This window comes from Corvus cornix, chromosome 4A (genome assembly GCF_000738735.6).
Source record: "Corvus cornix cornix isolate S_Up_H32 chromosome 4A, ASM73873v5, whole genome shotgun sequence".
Taxonomy (NCBI): domain Eukaryota; kingdom Metazoa; phylum Chordata; class Aves; order Passeriformes; family Corvidae; genus Corvus; species Corvus cornix.
The window spans coordinates 3,130,781-3,152,982 of NC_047058.1; the positions used below are offsets into that span (position 1 = coordinate 3,130,781).

Below are 22,202 nucleotides of genomic sequence, written 5' to 3' on the forward strand. Positions count from 1 at the left end.
GAACTGCATAAAGACACAGGCCAGTATTCCATGTACTTAGTTAACATGCTTGTTGATACAGCAACTAAAGGTACCCCATGTCTCTGCTTTCCAACATCACTCCATACACACAGGTTTCCCACAAATTCCAGGCCTCCAAAAACACCTCAGTATAATTTCTGTAGGATTACGACTGTTCCTGGAATAATACTGTACATCTTCGTGATTGAACCCTTAAACAGCAAAACCAGCTTGTGGACAGCAACAAAGTGCCACCATGATTTATGAACCACCAATAAATGCTACCAAGGCACTGCTTTAATCTGGTGCAAGAGTGATCTTTATGAGGGTGCTTGTATTAGGCTCACATAAAAGCGAATCAAAGGAATATAAACCTTACACTATGTGTATTTAAACCATGTACTGGTGGCAGCTGTACACTTGTGTCCTTGTTCTCCAGGACTGAGAAGTGAGGGTGGAAGATGCCTCCCCAGTTCAGTTCTTGGCCAACCTCAAAGTGACTGCAGTGACACTTGATTCTATCTCACACAACTTGTTTTAAAGAACTAAGAAAGCCTTTCCACTGTTTGTTCCTGGGTAAACAGGTACAGCTAAAGCACCACAAAAAAAGAATAACCAACAAAAATCAAACAGGTTGAAATGAAACCAAGCGTAATATCAAAATGCCTTTAGTAATTTGTAAAAGTAAAAAGTAAATTGCTTTTGTTTGCTTAATGTTGTCACAAGGAGGAATTTTTCTTACCAAAGTGGCAGAACACTGGCACAGATTTCTCAGAGAGGTGGAAGATGCCCCATCCCTGGAAACATTCAAGGTTATCTTGGACAGGGCTCTAAGCAACCTGGTCTAGCTAAAGATGCCCCTGCTCATGGCAGGGGGGTTGGACTGGATGGCATTTAGGGGTCCCTTCTGCCCCGAACCATTCTCTGATTCTATGATAAATATTTGTATGTAATACCCGTGATTACAACATGTGGCCACCTCATGATATTTAGAACAATTCACGCTCAAATACCTACAAATACCTCTAAAAGCCATGCTCATTTTTGTCAGTTGGAACAGAGATTTCCCTTTCTCAGTCTCACTACACAGCCCAGGTCCTCCTCCTTTATTCAGCCCAGTTGATCATGACCTGCAGGAGTCACTTATTGTCCACCACTCTGTATCCAGGTCTCTCCTACAGCAAAACCTGTGTCCCTGTGCTGCAGGGGCTGGGACAGAGACTCTGACAGTGCCACCTCCCTCCCCGCTGCTTTCTCACCCACACACCACGTGTGCTATTTCCATATCCCGAGAATTCGTACTTTCATAGCCAGAGGTGAGTCTCTGCAAAGGGAACACGTTGCTGGGGTTTTATTAATATATCATGAAGCTCAGTTAGCTGCAAACACATATTTTTAGCACAACATCAGCCCCAAGGGACGTGCAGGTCGCTGCCTTTGGAGGGGTGGGTTGTTATTGCTATTGCACTTAGAGCTCAGCTACACAAAACATAGAGTATCACCTTAAATACTTCATCTCCCTAAAATTTCTCACATGCCTGGAACACTAATAATTCTATAACTTAAGCTGAACAGAGTACTATTCAGCTGTAAATTTTATGGCTACCCTCTCCACCTCTTATGAAGTGTGAAAAGAGGCTTCATATCTGTCAGTCTTTGCTCAGAAATGACTTTCGCTGATTACTTAAACTTTCGTTAAATAAGCTTTCCACAAGCTGTAAAAACAGAACACAGTAGGGAAAAAATTGGCTCTCTTTTAAAAGTGCTGTAAAGTCTCTTTTTGAATGAGTAATTAGAAATGTGTAAACTCTTTTATGGATATGTGAGAAGCACACACAAAAAATTTGACATTCCATGCAAGTATTTCTGTGTGCTATCAGATTTCATTGTATTTCACAGAGACCCAAACTATACAGGCCCAAAATACACATACATTAGTGGACATGGGTTATTTGCCAAGGAGGAATTTACATACAGTACAAGTAAAACATCCTAATTTAAATCTACGACAATGGATACTCACATTCTTAAAGAGAAATCAGAGCTGTTTGTCTTTCCTCTCATATTTATACAGATTGCAAAGCTGTTGACAGAGCACGATTTGAGCTGGGCCTTTCCAACTGCTTACTGTTATTTTTATTGCCATTGTCAGCTATCTTTTCCATATCAAGAATTAAGCTTAGATGAAGAGGTTCTGATATCCCAAACCCATACAGGAACACCCAGGTGGTCAGGCAGGGAGTGGCAGTGACAGACCCCAAGTCCCACTGCTGGTCCTCGTCCCCTTGAAATTCCCAAACCTCTTTAGTTAAACCAAGTTTCCATCTCCATTTCCCACACACACACAAGCTGCCCATCCCCAAACCAGACTCTGCAGATGCTCTGCAACCCCCTTATACCTTCATTTTTTAGGGCCCTTTCCCTCCCTTAAAACTTGCATTATTTGTGCGGAAAACTTGCTTTGCCTCCGAGCCTCATGCTCAGCTCCGTGGCAGGGGGTGAGCATCTCATCTCCAAAGAAGTGAAAGAAAGGCAGAGATGAGAGGAGATGGGTGGTACCCCTGTGTGATTTCCCACCTCCCTGGGAGAGGGCACAGGGCATCTCGGGGCCACGGAGCTGGAAAGCATCCCACCTCCAAACTGGTAGGATGTTTGCTCGGGGATGTCCCGCTGGGCACACGTACTGTGCACTATAAATAGTAATGTCTTCCATGCTCCTCTCAATGGAGAAATCTGCAGGAGGGGAAATAGTCTCAAATCTGTGTCATTTTCAAGGCAAACAGAGCCAGCCTCATTCCCTCCTCGGCAGGGAAGCCGGAGGTAGGGGGTACTCACCCCCAACCCTGTGGAGTTGGGAAAAAGCAGGGCCCAGCTGAAGACTCTGGGGGTGAAGAGCTGCTGCACCACCCACTCCCAACCTTTCCATCCCAGTATGTCCCACGGGTATTTTCCTTCCCCTCCATGAGCAAACTCAGCCCCTCTCCCAGGAAAATGGTGGTCATTGCAAAAGGTTTAGGGGGTGATATGAGCAGGTGGCATTAACTACTCCCCAAAGCATCTCTGCTGGAGGGGACTGCCAGATGCTGCTCTCCTTCTGAATCCCACAGATTTCCAGCATGGAAATGGTGCTGAGAAGAGCAAAGAGCACTGCAGTGCTCTCTCCCCTGAAGATATTAGTAAAATATCTCTCCCAGTAAAGATATTATGGTTGTTATTATTATTTTAATCCCCCCAGAGAGTGATCTGTACCCCACCTGCAAAGGCCAATAATCCTGTTGGTAGCAGAGCAATGCCCCTGCTCCTGCTTCTCACCACTGCTCCGAGCCAGTTCTCTGGCAAAACATCCCCAGGCCCAATTTGGTGCCAAGTCTGTTATAAAACCAACCACGGTGCAAATGTTTTCAAGGAGAAGAACAAAAGTATGAGAAAGGAAAAGGCTTCACACATCTTTAGCATGGAGAATGTATTTAGTGCTCCCAGAACCTATTACATGGGGTGATCCAGGCAATTTATTGTTCTGTCAATACCTTTTATTTTGATTTAATAACTTACAAACCCCACGGTCTATCTGTAGCACAGCCTCAACTTTCTTTACACAACCCCACTTAACTTCCAAACACTTTAACTTTCAGGTCAAATCTCTGTCATATTGATAAATGGGTCTATTTAAATTTTTATCACCAAAGAATTCTCCCTGGTGTCTTTTTCACTATCAGATTTCATGCCCAAAAAACCAGGATACTTATTATTTTCTGTTATCCACCACACAGGAGAAGAGTCGTTGCAGAAAGCCCATATGTGGTGGGGAAACAGCTGTAATTTGTCTGCAATAGTCTCGTTCCTACAGACATTTCATACAGAGGGTGGTGCAATATTTGCAAGAATACTGTGTAAAAACAGGGGAAAAAGCCCAATATGGCACACATACACTAAATTCAGTCTGCCCTGTCTGTGTATTTTACCCTCCCAAGGCATTTCTGCGCACAATGTAGAGGCCCTGGGCAAACTTTAATCTGATTTGGCCATTGCTTCATTAAGCAGACTAAGAAAAACTGCTACAAAGTCAACAGATTTTTAGATATTATTAGAAATAATCACCTGGTTTTCCTGCCAATAATTAGGACCGAAACGACAATCCTTATAGCCCTAAGTAGGCTATGTATGTGTTTAACCTCTCCTTTAAATGGCATTAAAAGCTGAATTCAGTGGCTACTGTAAAGATAGTAAAAACAGATACTGCAGGAATAGAGAAGTGTTTAATGACAAGTCACAAAGAGTTCTACTGAAAGGAAAGCAAGAGCAAGAAAGGTTAAATAAACAGAACCCACAGTGCCTCCCATCTTTCTTACATTACCTTTCAATAACTCTAAGGGAAAATTTCTACTAGCCATGATTTGATTTCCCAGATTTGTGCATTAAATATTTACTTCTAACTATAAACTTATAGGAGACTCAAACAAAAACTAATTTGCATTATTAATGATGCAAGAAATGTGATGCTTAGTCCCTTAAGATTCATAATAAAGCAGGAAATGTTAGAGATTTACTTTCTTTTTCATTTTGAAAGGCAAGTTAAAGCGATAAAACTTATTTAATTAACAGAGAGTCTATTTATGAATTAGTTGTTTCTGCCAGCAAGAATGTTTTTTTTAAAAAAAACTGTCTGAAACGAGGCTGAGACTACAAAGAGTCCATTTTCAGCTTGGGAGTCTCAAGGGAAAAATCAAAGGGTTTCTTTCTTTCAACAGTTTGGGTGAGATGATATTTTGAGATGTTGACAGCTGCCAAACTGCAGAACCAGTGAAGAACTACCAAATTGAAGTCGTTTTTATCTTTTTGAATTTTCCTCAATATTCAGCTCAACTTCCTTTAACAGCTCATGACTGAAATTTCTGCTCGGTTAAAGGGTTTTTTCCCTTCCTTCAGGGCTCGTGTCGACTGCTCTGGGCCAAACGTGAACTCTCTCTCTTCTAAAATCAACCATCAATAATAGAGAACCAGTATTATTACTCCTAGTAGTGTTGCTCTTTTAGTAATGCATTAATTGGCATCCTTTTCTCCCTCATGTGCCCAGTGTGGAACCAAATTTCAGTGGTTCATCATCTTTATCGTCACTGAATTTTCTCACTCTGTTTACTTACAAGATATTAGCAAAACAGAACTAACAGTCCTTAATAAACAGGGTAGAATTAAAAGTCAACATTTACAGCTTGTTTTCTCCTTTTCTGACAGAAGCTGTTTATAAGATTCAAGCCAGCCTTTAGTTAATATAATAATAGCAATAATTATAGTAATAATAATTAATAATAATAACAATAAACAATGCTTGCCATGTGGCTCAGAGTAGTCTTAATTTTCCGTTTTCTCGCTAGCTCCTGTTTCCACTGCTAAAGCCTCCCCTCCTTTTCTAACCCTTTCATTTGTGTTAGTCCCATGGCCAAACTTGTGGTGGTTTCTCCTCTGCCTCAGACATCTGTCCCACGTTTCCTCTTAAAACCTCTTGCCCCAGATAATCTGTGCTTATTTTGTCTTCACCACATATTCGTTGACCAAATCAAAGTGGAACAAACCCCTTCCTCTCATTGTTCAAGGTTTCAGCCTCAGCTGCATCCTCCACTTCAGCTTCATTGACTGCTTCTGCTGCCTTCTTCCCTCTCACTGTCACATCTGTGACCTGAAGAAAAGCACTTTCATCTTCCTCCAAGCTACCATTTCTTTCTAAACGTGTCCTTTAAGGTCTGTCCAAGGTGTTCCTCTGTCCCCTGTCACCTCCTGGGCAGCCTTCCTTGACGAGACTCAGGTGGCCCCACCTCATTTCAGTTTGTTCCCACCAAAACCAGCTCAGGCAACCCCAGACTGAGCAAGGAGCAAGTCCAGAGTTGTGTTCCAGGAGGGGAGGGGCACAGGCTCTGGCACTGCTTTAGCACGTCCAGCTTCTGATGTGTTTTGTCTTACAACACTGAGCATGAATGAGCATCTTCTGAGCCTGATCCCCACGCAGATACAGAGGAATTTCTGGAATCCTGCAACCTACCAAACCCTGCTCTGCCTTGTGAGATCTGAGGCAAATATTATTTGGAAATATCAAGAGTGGGCTCTGCCGGCACAAACACCTCAGAATTTGGATTACCTGCACTTTGGGACACTTTCTTATAAGAAAACAATCCCAACTTGATATTTAAGTTAAAAATGTTTCAAGAATAGAGGTTCAAGTATTGATCCCTGCAGACATTGGATAGCTTTAAAAAAGGGGGTTTTATGAATTATCATAAGAGTTCAATGCCCAGCAAAGGCAGTGGAATAGAAGAGAATATCCCCAGCTGTACCACACACCTGCTCCCATGAGTGACCTAAGGACTAATTCACAACTACATGATCAATTAGAAAGGATTTATATAAATAATTTTTTTTTAAAAGCTTTTTACTGCAGACTCTTTTGGGAGAGTTCCTGTCAACACTAAAGAAAAACATTCTCCCCTTTCCAGGGGACCCTCCCACACCATTATGCTCCTAAACTGGTGAGACACAATACACAAAGTCTTCCTTAACGCTGCAAATAAATAAAATATAGATATAAATACAAAGATTATTAATCTAACGCTATTTTAGGATTAAGAAGCCACATGAAGACTCTCCAAGTGATGCCTCTAACTCAGCAAATGCAGATCCAACTGGGCAGCCCACACAGGCCAGGTGGGTGTCCAGGGGTGAACCCAGCCTTGCCCACTGGACTCATTAATTGATTTTGTTAATATCCTCAGAGGCTGACCCTTTGTTAGCACAGACTTGAAGCAGAGCAGTGCATCTCCCCAGGGCCAGGAGAAGCTCCCCATGGCCAGCAGCAGGACAGAGCACCACTGGATCCCAACATTCCACAGCAACAGGAATCCAAGCTGTGTTCGCCTCCCCTTCATCCCCTGCCCTGCTCTGGACATTTCCATTTGAAACCAGGATCTGTCACTCCCCCAAAACAGGTATTTTTCTTTTCTGTTTGAACCTGAATGAAAAAAACCTGAATCCCCGGGTGTCTGACATCAAAGTGTCATAGAAGGGAACTACTGGGATGGCATTGTGGCATTAATGCTGCACTAGAAAGGAAGAGCAGATGGGCAGCGAGGAAGCAAATCCTGTTGAAATACGATTAAGTGACACTGAAGATAAGGAAAACCATGAAAACTAAAGGGCAGGTAAGGAGATTTTAAGTGCAATATAAAAGGGGATTTGTGGCACATGTAATTCTTCCTTTAAATGTTTATTAAACATAGATTTTTTTGCCTCTCAATTATAGTTACAGATCATTTTGTTTCTCTCTTTGCTGTCTACAGGGATTAGGCAAAGCTGAAGGTTCTTGGTGCTTTTCTATCTACCGGATGTTTGTTTTATTCTCTCTTACAAAATACATTGCCAATTACAGATGAAAACAGGAGACATAAAGGGAAGAATGTGCCATAAAGTATCTCCAGCATTCCCAGAAAAAAGCCCAGGATTTCCTGGAAGACGATGGTTTCATTGCAACCACACTCCAAATCAAGATTTATCCATCTCCATCTTTGACCAGGCCAATCTGGTTTCTGATCATCTTGTTTCTTACCTGTTGTCTGCCAAATTAGAGTCTTCTGTAAGTATTATGGGATGGAGAATGTTGATTTTTTTTTTTTTAATCTACTTTTAAATTATTTGTGCTGATGCAATCAGTCACACCTTTCAATAAATTACTAATTGTGGGCGAATCCTCGTTCTCAGCACCAACAGAAATAGGTTTTGTTCTCACATCCCTGTACATGCCCACGGCCACCAAACCCAGCCCTTGCTGTGCCAGTTTTCCTGGGAGCTCATTTACAGCCCTAAGTGACCCAGAACATCCTGACCTCCTGCTTCCTGGTGGGACAACCTGCTCCAGAGATGGCCCTTCATTCACGTGGTGCTGCTTCATCTCAGCATTTCTAATTTTTCTTCTGCCTCCCAGAGAAGATGATTTAATTGAGTCTTTAAATTCAGCAGGAATCCCTGATGGAAGAGGAAGATAGGGAAGGAGCAAGCATGGATGGATGGATAAGAAAAAACCTCATGTCTTTTTTGGCTAATCTTATGTATTTTCCTGTACTTTTCCACAATCATAAATCCAATGAGCTCCTCAAACCCCTCTCTGAGCTGTGCTCTTGCTCTGCTCCAGCACAAACTCAGGATGAAGAGGGACAGGGAAAGGCAGGTGAGTGCAGACTGAGCACTCGCAAAGGGGAGACCTCCCCACCAACCTTGCCAAATCAACACTGCACTGACATAAATATGCACCATTCCTGCATATAAAATCTGCATTTCTTTTTTATTTGCGTTGGAAATCCTGGCTCAGGCCTGTGGCTGGGATTGGGGTGGTGTGTGCTCCTCTCGTATTGCTTGCGGCCAGTTAGAAAAATCACATAATCCACCGCAGGTTTAAAACATAATTTAAACCTGCCAAGTCTCATAACTTCCAAGGAGGCACATTTACCATAAAAAAAATGGTTTCCACTTACTAGATTTTATATTCAGATCTCTGGCACACGGGCTTGCCACCAAAGAAGCCTTTTATGCAAGCACATAATCAACGGAAGCCTTCATTTTCACTGCGGTTGGATTTAATGTGATAATGAATATTCCAGTGTCAGCTCTGGGTAAACGGATGGGGTTTCACCTCAGATTCCCTCCTCTCAGTATCTCACGCAGGCACAGGCTTGCTGAGTGGTAAATAATTTAGCAGCACCAGCAGAAGGACACCTGAGATGTGTTCCCAAGGCGGGCGGATGTGCTGCGCTTGTGTCCTGCCCCGTGTTCCTGCTCTTGTAAACAGCAGCCGTGGAAAGGCTTTATTACCTATTTATATCTGGCCCTTGCAAAGGGGAACTCTTGGGAAAATGCACGGCTTCAGCGAGCTGCCTGGGGAAAAATCTCCCTTGGGTGGCCCATGGGCACCCAGGAATGTCCATGGGTCCAGCACACAGTTCTGGGCAGGGAAGGTTGGTCGTGCATCCCAGACCAATGCCAGAGCCGTGAGGAATGCACGCTCCCTAATTAGCAGCATTTATTTTTATTGTCATTTGCAGAGCTACAGCTGATATTTCACATTGATTTGAGAGTCTCTCTGCGGTTTGCAAACATTTACTCACCCCATACGAGGTAAATTCTTTCATGCTCACTTTCAAGACACGGAATGTGGCTGAATTAATGTTACTGTGAAACCCTTCCCTGCCAGATTCCCCTGTTTGTCCCCAGATTTAACCTTTATTACCCAACCAGGCCTGCCTGGGGGAGCAGCTTTCCAATGCAATTGTTAGGGATCTGCTCTTTCTTTGGCCTTCTCACCTATATCCCAGTCATTGGCTGATGTTTTTCCTCTCCTTTTCTCCAGTTTCAAGTTTCCACTCCGACACCAAATGCTTCTCTCTTTTCCTACTGCTGTTAGCACGAGGCAGATCAAACAAACACAAAAGTGTTTTCTCAAAAAATAATCATTAAGCGGATCGTGGAGTTTGGTTCTAGTGACAGCTGAGTATTTGTTTCATTAATAAGTCATTTGCAATTAATTCCTGGAGTCATTTCTAAAAGAACATTGTGATGTTTCCATGGTTTTAAAGTGACAAAACACCAGTCATTCTTTGACAAAATTTCAGAGCAAAGTGCTCATAGGCATCCACTGGAAAAATCCAGCCTCTGATGAGGAGTGTCCCCGTGACGTGGGAATGTGGCTCCCATCAGTGGTGAGGCACCTACTCACAACATGCAAAGAACTGCAGGATTTAAGGTTGGAATTTCAGGTGCCTGGGTGCTCATGCTGCTCCATTCAAATGGTTAGTAATGAAATTATTGTAGTTAAGGGTTTTTTTCCTTTTAAGGCTCATAAACAACTCTTCTCTATGCTGGAAACATAACAAAATCTCCAATGCAAACAGTTCAATTTCTCTCGTTTCAATCAAGAGGGTGGATGAACAAATAATTGTTATCCTGCCTTTTGAAACTGAAGATGCTCCAGCTCACAAAGGTTCCTGAGGCTCTAAAATCACACCAGGATGAGCACCTTTCCTTGGAGATCCAAGGGGCTCCATCCTCAACCTCCCAAAGTCACCTTCTGCTGGGGATGGAATAGGCACCACTTGCACTGATGTTTCATTCAGAATTAAATAACAGTTTACTGTCTTTCACAGTGTTCTTTCTAACCTTACAATATGGCACAATTTGGGAATAAATAGCACAAGAAAGTGTCTCTAATTCTGGGCATCAGCTCCACTTTCACTCTAAATCCTGAGTCCTGACACGTGGCCAGCAAAGATGAAGGACATTTCTAAGCCATAAAAACAATTACAATTGTTGTCATCTCACCTTGTCAGTAACCTTCCCCCAAAATTACAGGTTAGAGAGGTGTCTGTAATCATTAACAGCCTGGAGGAGAAGCACATTACCAAAGCAACAAACCTCTAATCAACAGAGCGGGAGCGGTGCAGGAGAGAAAAATAACTCCTCAACGAGCCAGTAGCAATAATTTTGTTTAAAAAAATAAAGATCTTACTCAGTACATATAGTTACCACCCCACAGTGGCAAAATTGACATGTTGGAAAAAGTGAACATGATAAATTTCTGCCTACTTGGGAATGTAATTTGCTGGAATTACACTTTTAGAGGGAAGTGCTTGCAGGTTTTCATATTCAGCAGCAAGAGGACTAATTCTGTCCGTGAACTGACACAGCTCTGAAATGAGAGATCTGACAAAAAAAAAAAAATTGTGAAATATTTGGTTTGCAATTAAAAATGAAGACAAAATATTTTTAAAACTTAATAATGCCCAGTTTCAAGCATCCTAGTGGAGATGAACAGATAAACTTGGGATCTGGAAAGCAAAGTTCTAGATCCACTTAAAAAATTCTTCAAGAGGAAAAGTTTTTAATTTGTCATGAATATCAGGTTAAAATGAATCTTTTAAATGTTTTTGCAATGTCCTAACTTATGGGCTAAAAAATTAATAAAGTTGGATAAGAGAATCTATAAAATATCCAGTAAGAAAAAATGGAAACAATCAATTTTGCACCTTCCATCAATACCCCAGGAGCTGCTACACAACTATTTCTATGATAAGATGTGACTTTGCCTTGAATGCAATTTGCAATCTATTAACTTGATCCAGTTTTCACTGAAGGAAATGAAAAGATTACCATTGACTCCAGTGAAAGCTGGATTAGGCTCTGTTCACATTCACAGTGGGGAGAGAAAAAAAAAAAAAAACCTTAATGATTATTTATGCCAGAAATTCCAGTGCAAAAAGCAAAACTGGTGCAAATGTGTTGAAGAATTTGAAGAGAAAAATGAGCACAGTTGATATAAAATATAATTCCACTAAAAAGTAGAAGATTACTAATTACTCTGAATACGCTTATAGAGAAGCTATAGATGTAATTAAATGGCACAAATATGCTTTGAAATCCAATTATAGCAACGGAGCAATGATTGCACAGTTGCATGAAGAGTTAAAATAAAATATGATAGCAGATAAATGGGTATATTAGAAAGGCATTATTAGATTTCCTTGCATTTATCCACCACCGAGTGCCACCAACCCTTCAAGCCAGGGACAAATAGGAGAAAACAGATAGAGGAGAGAGATTGAGGTCTCCTGCTAAATATAGACAGCAACAACTGAGATATTTCTACTAAAAAAGATAAAAGGAGAGATACCAGCTACCCATACATGACATATAACAAATCAAAATCCTGAGTCTTATTCACAGTCCTGCAGTTCCAGCAGAATTATCAACTTTTGTAAACACCAAACCATAAAAGGAGTAAAACTCGAAAAGGATTTACTGCAGGAAGTCGAAAAATCTCCAAGAAAACACAATATACCAATAAAGAGCCAATTATTGCACCATCAATATTCGGCAGTGGACTATCAGGGCAAAAATATGCAGATTCCATTAGGAAAAAATACAGCCATGCCTATCCTTTGGCAGGAGAACATTACTTAGAGATGAGAAAAGGGACCTGCACTTTATTTGTAGGTTTAAATAATAATTTGATACTTTACCCATTATGTTGAGAAATTAACATTTAGAGGAAACAAATGCGCTTCCCGTTCTGATTTAAAACTAAGTCAGTTCTTGCTCTGCTTTCTCTTGTCCTTGGAATTCACATTGCCTTAAAATATATGGATATTTATGGCATGTAAGAGGTATTTATAGTATATTCAAGGTTTGCCAAATTTTGAAATCCAAGGGAAATATTCACCAGTTGCCAGTAACTTGCTCATCTCTCTTACAACCTTACCTGGTTTTAAAATTCAAACATAAACGAGGCACAGCTTGCAAGAGGTTTTTGTGAGAACTCCTCTCTGGTGAATTGGTAAATGCTTCTTTGGGAGGTTCCCAATCAATAAACACCTGCATTCAGCCCTATTTCCCAGTTTATCCCCATTTTGCTGTCACAGGGAGAGGGCTCATAAGAGGTTTTATTTTATGAGGTCACATGGACTGTGTCTGCCCCTCCCCAGGTACAAGTTGGGCTATTAACTTAATCAAAGAGGGGGGGGGAAAAGATCAAAAATAACCCCTAAAAATAATCTCTCATCCTGCTTTTGCTGCAACACTACAAAGACAAACAGAAACATCCACATGCTCAGCTCTGCCTTGGCTAAGCAGGTCTCATAAATGTCTGAATTTCCCATTATGGCCATGATTTCTAGAGGGAGATGAAATCTTTACCTCTCTCTAAATTGATGGGAGTCTCCCTCCTCCCTTCAGATGCCAGAATATGGAAGTAGAAGACTCTCCCTCTGAAGGCTGTATTTTATAATACTCTGATGAGATGCCTTTTGATTTAGGGTTGGCATGAAGGAAGAAAAAAACCCCGTGTAGTCTGCCAGCTCATCTAACCCAACTTTAATCACTTACTGTGTAGACAGCTATATCTGAGCCACTCATCTAAAATCCCTTTAAAGTCAATGGTGAGAAATAGATGTTTTTAGGATGCAATTAATTGATTGGAAGGAAGTGGGATCTATCACATATGGAAAAGAATTATGACCCAAAGCGTTCTGCTTTTCCTCATTTACTTTAGAGGAGTTTGCACATCTGCATTTGAACAGTCACCCGGAACAGGTGAGAAGAATATCTCCAACCACTATTAACAAATCTCTCTTGGTGGTTTTTAATCTGTTTTCCTGTTCCCCTCCCTTCTGTTCCCACACCCAGTCTCTCCTGAGATACCAGTTCCATTTTTTTGCATCACAAGTCCATTAACTGCTCAAAGAGATGGGTTCATCCATCTGATGCTAATGAAAACTTTTGGATCGCGCACTGGGGCCAGAAGAACTGATCCATCAGGTTTAAAAAAGACACTAATGGATATTTTCATGCCAACTGTCACAGTAATATTTGGAATAAGGCGAATAACAAAAAACTTCCTACAGCTGTGCCACCCCCCCAAGGGCCCTTCAGCTCCCAGGACTGTGGGTGGTCACCACCAAAATGTACCAGAAAACTATGGTGGATCCTGAGAGTTTAAGGAGCTGGGATGAGGATTTTCATGGAGACAAAGGAAAATATTCCCCCTCAAGAAGATGTGGCACATCTGTCACCTTGAACACACAGCAAACTTCTGGGGGAAGAAAAATTAATAATAATAAATTTCCCTTCATCAAGTGAGACCCAATGAAGCCAACCTGAAACAAGTTTTGCCAGACTTGAATATTGTGGAGCCCCCCAAAACCTTTCTTTTGCTGCTCTACCACCCAAAGCACAACCCTGTGCAATTTTACTCTGCTCTGATGAGCTGGTGAACCACAGGCTATTTCCTCTCACCCACCAAAGAACACCATTGTGCTGCAGGTCTTTGAGGAATCTGCTGCTCACTCTGACATAAGGGAGTCAGTTTTGTTTCATGTTTCCCTCATTCTGGGTATTCATCTTCAAAGTGCCTCACTTGCAACCGGGGAGCCTTAGAAGCCTATCAGGGGCAATTCAAAGAGCTTTGCACAGAGCAGGAGGGGGCTCCTGTTCAAAGCTGCAGCTTTGCATCCGCCAGAGAGGAGCAGATTCAAACCCAAAGAGGTCACTTCACCTACCTGTAAGTGGGATCTCATATTCAGAAGACTCTAACTAAAAATAAGGGATATTTAGACAGTGTGATAACTGAAACCCTTGAGGCGATGCTCTTTCTCACTCCCTCACACACAGAGCAATGTCTCCTTTAGAGAAAACCTCAAAACCCCGGGAGACATAATGGCCTCCAGAAAACTTACTCATGTATTAGCTCCAGCTGTAGCATCCTCCTGGTTTGAGCACAAAAGTTTCCAACAAGCTGGACCACCACAGACCTCTGTTCAAACTGCCTGAAACAAGGAAACTACAATAAACACTTGTTCAGCACAGGATGGAGCAGCAAAAACACTGATTTCTTTCAATTACCCAATTTAATGCCATAGGGAGGAAATATTTTGCTTGGTTCAGAAAGTACCTGTTCTGTGGTCAGACCTGGAAGCCCCCAGATAAGATAAGGGCTCTGCTTGGATGGGCACTGTCTAAACACAGAGTAATTCAGAGCTGCTTGCCCCAGAATTTACCACTTGCACAGGAAATATAGAAAAGTACAGAAGAAAACTCTGTTGTCTGAAATTTAGACACGGAGAACTGAGACGAGGGGACATGCAGGTTCAGGTACAGATGTTTAATATCATTGATGAGGTTGAGAAAATCAGAAAAGGATTTGTAAAGAAACAGAAGCATAATGGTTTTACAGATTGTCTGTGGAGTCTTTGTAACAGACACTTGATACTTCTAAAAACTATTTCGATTAAGTCATTGTAACACCTCGTTTTATGAGATGTAGTAGCTCTGCATCTGCAAGGGAATCTCCTCTTTGCTACTGGGAGAGGCCAGTGGCATCTCTGGGATTTAATCCCATTGCACTGAGTTAGCAGGGTCTCTCTCCCTGCTCCCATCACACACCTGATGTGGCCACATTCCTCCTCCTTCCAACATCCACACCCCAGACACGAATCCCACCTCTGTACAGTTTCTCCCACCTGTAACAGTTCTTCAGTTTCTGTTGTCTCCAAGGACCTTTTTTCTCTTTTTTTAAATACTAGATTAAAATGCACATCATCCTGCACTACTTTCTCAGCCTCCTCTTATTCACATTGTATTTTTATTAAAAGCTGTAAAGCCTTTGGGACAGTCTGTGCCTGAATGGCACTTCACAGATACACTTGCATTACTCCCCATATCAATTTTTTCTTTTTATTAGAAGTCCCTGGGTTTGTTTTTCTTTTAACCTCAATTTAAATATCCCCTCCATTGCCATGCTTCATTTTGCTGCAGTGCTGACTGTGATGTTTCAGGTTCACTGTGCTCCCTCCACATTTGGGTTATAACAGCAGGCCAAGATGGATCATAAACTTTATGTCTGATTCCTCTTCTTATGTAACATTTGTGGGATTTTTTCACATTTTTCTACTTAGCAAATGCATTACTCCTTAAAAGCACCTGATCAAGTTTACTGAGATCTGTGAGATAATGCTAAAATTTAATTTAATTGCCAAATTATGCTCGAGCTGCACATACACAGCTACAGCCCAGTTTGGACAAGGCATCTCTCCAGAAGAGCATTTTGAGGCCTCTTCACACTGTAAGGAACACACACTGTGCTCAAACCTGCTCTCAGAGGGTTTCCAACCCTGCTTTTGCAACATGATTCCTTTTGTCCGTGTTTTGTCCTCACTCCTGTTGCTCTTGCTCTGACCTCACCTGGAGCAAGGAGGCTGCAAGAGCAATCCATTTATGCCCCAAATGTTTCCTGGGTTGTAAAATAGCATAAAAGTACAAATGAAGAGCCTCACGCTATTTTTCTTCCTGCTGTGTGCAATCAAGCCAGAAAGTATCCCTTACTCCCAAAAAACCTGCAAATTACCTTGGCATACCTGAGCCACCAGCAGCAACACGACATTGGGAATATTTTCTCCCCCTGCTGAGCTCCTCCACAGGTCTGGGATGCTGTCTGCTTCCACAATGCCTGGTTGGAAACAAAAATCCTGCATGTGAATGAAATGCTAAACCTTTGCCACCAAAATATATGAAGTTTTAAAGAACTTCGCATCACTTCAGATATTGCAGGGTTGACCCCATATATCTGTGGAGTCTGAAAGGGAAATAGATTTAACACAGCCAAGAAATAATCACAGGAAAGCATTTTGGATTCAGCCAAGGAGGAAGTAAGGCAGTCTATTTTCTTCAAAGCAAGCTGAGGCCACCGCTCACTGTATTCAAATACATCAATTAGAGAGAGTTTTAATGGAAAAGGATTAAAAAGTACAAAAGTACAACAAACAGCATCACTGCAGTGTCCAGGAGGATGAAACAAATTCCTTTTGTGGTGGGTATGATTACAGAATTGCTAAAAAAAGAAAGAGAGGAGAAATGGAAGAAAGCTTTTGTGTACCTTGACCAGAATTGCTGTGACAGCACCATAAGCCCAGGACACTGCAGCCACGTGCATTGTGGAATTCAGTCCCCACGCCCCCAGTCTCACTGGCAGCACTCAGATCTGAACTCCAGTTCTGTATTTCCTCTTTCCTTCTAGCCAGGGAAATGCAGTATTTCATCAGTGCATAGCTTTAGATAAGGTTATCTTTCTTTAAGTCTCTTCAAATTGTATCTGTACTGTCCCAGGTTATTGCAAACTGTTTGCTTCACTCTACTTCCATCCACATTCTCATTTCCAAGACCTGTGCCATTCAGTTCCATCTTCCTTAAAAGTTTTGGTATTGAGTTCTTCATATGCCTAATTTGGGCTTAATTCGAGCCTGGGGTAAATCGTTACAACTCAGATGAAGTCAATAGGAGCACAGTGACTTACATCAGCTTTGTGTCAGTAAATACTGACAAGATTGATCTCAAACTTTTTCAGAACAAAAGATTTCTGGAGATGGATTAAACAACATAAATGCTGAGCTGTTTTGCCAGACTGCAAATGGCATAACACAAGCTTTGTGTGACATCTCTGAATTATCCCTTCGTGGTAATGTTGACATTACATGGTATTGACTCATGGAAGAAGCTTAAATACCCTTTTAAGTTTTCAAGACTCTTTGACAAAGCACTATTTCATTAACAAAATGTTAATGGAATCCAGGAAGCCTGAGTCTCCAGAAGAGCCTGCTGGCTGCAAGGAGCTCTGCTGGCTGGCCGGGGGATGTGGCTGCACAGAGCAAAGCAATCCTGAATTTTAGGCAACAGGAAAGGAAGCATTTCAAGCAGGGCACTCACTGGTTGAGGGAGAGGGACCCGAGGGCACTTCCACAGCCCTTCACTGAAGGACTACCACACCTTCTGCTGGAGAAGGTCAAAATAGCACAAATTAGGAAATGCATCACACAAAGTGAACTGGCAGAGGCAGCAGGGTTGGCATCAGCTTGGAGTTAAAACTTCTTGCTGGGAAAAGGAGAAGGACCTGGAGAGCATTGCCGCAGGGATCACCTGCTCTGGGGTCACCTTTGGGAACAGGGAATTATGTGCTAAAATTGCTCTAAGAATGCTGCTAATCACAGAACCACTTATATTGGAAAAGATCTCCAAGACCATCAAGTCCCTCTGTTAATAACAGAATGGCTCTCAAATAAGTACAGGGTTTATATTTGATGGATTTGCTGCTAGGAACAGGTCTTGGCTTTCAGGTTCTTGACCCAGTCCAGACCAGGGACTTGGTGGGGAGGCAGGGGCAGCACAGCTGGCACAGGTGTCCCCTGTCACCCCCAGGACCATGGGGGGAATCACCACTGCACCAGTGAGGAGCACACCAGAGACTGGGTCTCACCCCAGCCAGAACCTCCCACCTGTGAAGAGCAGAGAGCAGGTTCTCTCCTTCAGAGAGCAGTAGATTGCTCTTGAACAGCCACTCACAAATCTTTTTATCAATAAACTTGGATTTATCTAAAATGCCTCTCAGGACTGTGCCATGCTCCCAGCACCTTTCCAACACTGATCTCTGTAGAGAAACCCTTTGTAAGTCAAAGGGAAGGTGACAGACCTTCTCAAGAGCAAAGTTTTCTCCCACACTGAGTACTCAGATTTTCAAACTTCAGCTTTTCTGCCATTTCAATCATTTCTGTGATTGCTATGTAATAAGGCAAATCATTATTAACCAAAAAGATTGGAAGGGCTGGGCAGGGAAATAATAAACCTCTGTCCATTTGACAGCATTTTGTACACCAACAGCTTCCACATTCCCTCCCAAGGGTTCATTTCATCTGCTCCATGGCCTCACATAAAGCAATGAGTGCAAGAAAATAATGTGAAAAAAAATATTGAAAGTTCAGTGCATAAATGCAACACTTGACTGCAGCACTCAAGGGCCACCTTGCTGCCTGAAACCACTTCTTTTTAATTGTTTACATTTCAAGTTGATAAAATTCACAGTAGTAAAGATAACTTTGCCTGACTTCCAGCAGAAGCTGTGATGAGAAGCTGATGGGGAGGGGGGGAGGTCTCTGAGATGTGTTTGCATGCATTTGTGCAATATATTAAAAATAAAGAAATAAATGAGGAAAGAATCACACACAAATAACAGGTTCCATCAAACATGGCAGGGCTGTGAAACACAGCTGCACTCAGGTCCTGGTGGCTGGATCAAGGGGGAAGGAACCCTGGTGTTAATGACAGGGTACCCTCACGGGACTGCACTCCACATCCATCATCACCTCCAGCACGGACCAGGGATTGAAAAGGAAGAAAAAGATCCTCTGACACATCTGAATGATGGACAAAGGGCTCATTCCCTGGCTGAAAACAGGCATTTGGGGACAATAGCAAAAGCTTCCTACACCTCTCCCCAACTCCTATGTAGCCAGGTGTGTGAAGTGACGCTGATGGTCCCTTCTGTCCCCAGGGTGATGCTCCTCTCAACAGCACATCACCCTCGTGGGATAGTTGGCTTGAATTCAAGTCAAATGACCTGTGTCTTGAGAGGTGAACAAGCACAACCATCAGCAGTCTGATGCCCCAAGGAGAAGACAAAAACTCCTGCAGAAAGGGAGGAAAGATTTTGTGCCAGGAGATGATTCATTTTTCCAAGTACCTTGCTGCTCTCCAAAGGAGAGGAGGAAAGCTGCACTGCCTGAAGTCTGCTTGGCTGCACTGCACCGATGCCAAGGAGCCTGCAAATCCTCTGCTCAGGGGATTTGCTCCAGCACAAGGCAATCCCACCTCTCAATACTCCACCAAAACACAAGAGAAAAGTGCCCAGAACACATCCCTGGCAGCAAACCAGCTCCCGGTCTGCCCTCCAAAATCCTCCAGCTAAGAGACGTTCCTCAAATTCTTGATGTAATTAAACTGGAAATCAAAGATTGAGGCTCTTCAAGGATAACCAAATAAAGTCCTGGATGGTTGCTATGGTGATAATGGCCACACCAGAGCTCAACATCTGCACAGACTATGAGCAAAGGATCCAGGTGAGATTTCAGGGCTCCGTATTCCTACCAGTGTGGAAATTCAATAACTTAATAAAAGAGAAAGGGAAGAACACACAGAGCCTTCCTCAAAGTTTTCTTCGATAATACCATAGGTTTCAGTATAAAACAATTTAAAGAACTTCTAGAAAAATCAAAATTCAAGGGAATTCGAGGGAGAAAGACATTTTGATCTTGACTGCAAAGTGTGGCACTCGCTCAAGGACACTGAACTTTGTGATCTCTCCGGGGTCGCGAATTTTCCACATGAATTAACAGACGTCCTTTGAGCTGCAGAGACCGAGCAGGACTTTTATCCCGGCTGAAGATCTGCCCCACGATGTTCACATCCCATTGCCAGGAAAGCATCTCCCACCCTCCAGATAGCCTTGGTCAGAGCCCTCTGTGAATAAGCACTTTATAATGTGAGACACTTGCTGTGCAGTGGGTCACTGGAGCAGGGTTGAGAAAGGGACATTCACATCTGAAGTCACAAATCTCCACAGTCAACGCTGAAAAAATTAGCTCTGTCTCAAAGGCTCTTACAGACCTAAGAGAATCAACACGCTCAAAGAACACATTGCTGCAATGTGTTAGCCAAGGTTAGGGAGAATGGGAAACCCTCAGGTTTTGGAAATCAATCTGTGCATGGCACAAGGCTTTCTCTCCTTCTAAACCTGAGACAAATGCAGGTTGTGTTTGTCGTACTCTCAGAGAAACCTGACATCAAAATCTCTCACTCTCATTTGAACAGGACAACAACACCCCAGAGGCACAAAGACAACTGGAAGGCAGCAGTTCTGCACAAGAGGCATTTTAATTCTAGAACTCCACTGCATGCCCCTCGTGCTTACACACATTTCTGTCCATTCTCTGCATTTACACCCATTGTTTTTCTTCAGCTGCCACATTTAACCCCAACTACTGTGACCATAAATTTAAAAAAAACACTTAAAAGACCCCCAAACAGCAAACTCAACAACATTTGCAATTGCATTAATATAAAACTCACTAGACACAACTGGCACCACACAGGAGGATTTTTCTTTCCCAGTCCTAGGAAGGAGTTTAGTTGAGCTGAGATTAATTTAATTGAGCTGAGCTGTTGCTCACCCTCCTTCCTGCTACACAGGTGCCTCTCCCCAGCTGTTCCCCAAGGAAAACATTCACTCCTCCAGAAGGAAAACACCTGTGTGGTACCAGGCACTGCTGATTGTCATGAGGTGAGGGGGTAGTTACTATCTCTGCAGGACAACTCTAGGAATCAGCCCTCTTTTTTTAATCTCTGGATGGGTCTTTAAATCAAAGATTAAAGAAGCCAGATAAGGTTTACAAAAACTGATAATCCCAGCCCAGACACTTTCCAATCATAAATACTTGTCATTCTTAGCACAATATGCGACTGTCAATACACTGTTGTTTCAGGCACGTTTAGGTACCCCATAGAAATGACTTTATGCTGCTATTATTCCTAAAGAACTTCAGATGGGTTTGGATCCATCATCATTCATCATGTCAGCCCCTCTACGGGTAGTTACTCACACTTTGTCTGCTCGGGTTTATCTAATAGCCAGCCTTGGGTTTTATTAATTTCCACTGGTTTGCAGAAACTACAGAGCTCCTATGCTCTTTTATAAATTATCTCTGAACTTATATCCATTTTCCATGAAAACCCAGACGTGCTTTAAAGGTACTTCAGCTCTTCCAGCGCTGCTGCTTCCTTAAGAAGGGCATCCCAAATGCCTGATGTGGTTTGGATTTCTCTGGTGTTTGTTAGCTGGAATTTAAACTTAAGGAGAAGCATTTTTTGGGTGCTTCTGATAAATGGATTCCCAAGGGCAAAAAACTGATTTGTGTGGTGGGTTTTTCTCATCTTGAATGTTCAGCAGCCTGAGTTGAGCTCAAACCTTTTACTTTTCAATTTTGCATCTGTGGGATTAGGGAGCATCCCTATGGAAGTAGAGATAGAGAAAATCTGAATTTTCCTTGTCATTATTCCCTTGCCCAGAGAAGCTGTGGCTGCCCCTGGATCCCTGGAAGCGTCCAAGGCCAGGTTGGATGGGGCTTGGATCAACCTGGGATGGTGGAAGGTGTCCCTGCCTATGGCAGGGGATGGAACAAGAAGGTCTTTGAGGTCCCTTTCAACCCAAACCGTTCCATGACTCTATGATGATTGAGGAAATAAATTCTCTTGATATATATATGAAGATTACAAAATACCTGCTTATCTATCAGGCATAAATCCCATCTAGATACCCAGGTGTAAGCGCACGGATCTGTTAAATCACTACAACTTTAGTTTCTGAACTTTCAGTTGAAATCCCCTCAGGTCACTGCCAAAACCATAATTGCTAATTTAGCAGTTCTGCTGCAGAGAAAGAAAAGAAAAACAGAACAAATATTTAATGTGTGTATATATATACGTGTATCTATGTATACGTATTCAAAACATTGCATATCTTTCCTCTAGAATGTTACTTTATTCTATTTTACAGAGGATTTCTCTGTTCCTCAGTGAGTTTATGCTCTGTCAAATCTGTGTAAGAGGCAGGCGTAGATCAGGGCAAGGCCTGATGAGGGAAGAAAGGCTGCCATGGCATCCAGAGTCCTGACCATGGGTACAGCCACCATCCCAAGGCCACACAAGTCCCATGTGCCTTCCACAGCATCAGTCCCACAAGCCAAGGCTCCAAAGAAACAGCTCCTGCTCAGGATGGGAACCACACTGGGGTGGCCTGG

At 42.4% G+C, this 22,202-nt stretch overlaps 1 long non-coding RNA gene across 8 annotated transcripts in view; it reads right to left on the reverse strand.

Annotated features, from left to right (window-relative positions):
• LOC104691301 overlaps positions 1-22,202 on the reverse strand; it is an 86,702-nt gene that overhangs the window by 19,970 nt on the left and 44,530 nt on the right. For 5 of the 8 annotated variants that reach the window (XR_005604710.1, XR_005604713.1, XR_005604712.1 and 2 more), the window contains 2 exons: positions 15,929-16,030; positions 14,262-14,351 (listed from right to left, as the gene is read on the reverse strand). This is a non-coding gene — a long non-coding RNA (uncharacterized LOC104691301). The remainder of the gene's footprint in view (positions 1-14,261; positions 14,352-15,928; positions 16,031-22,202) is intronic. The other 3 variants (XR_005604714.1, XR_005604715.1, XR_005604711.1) reach the window with 3 other exon arrangements.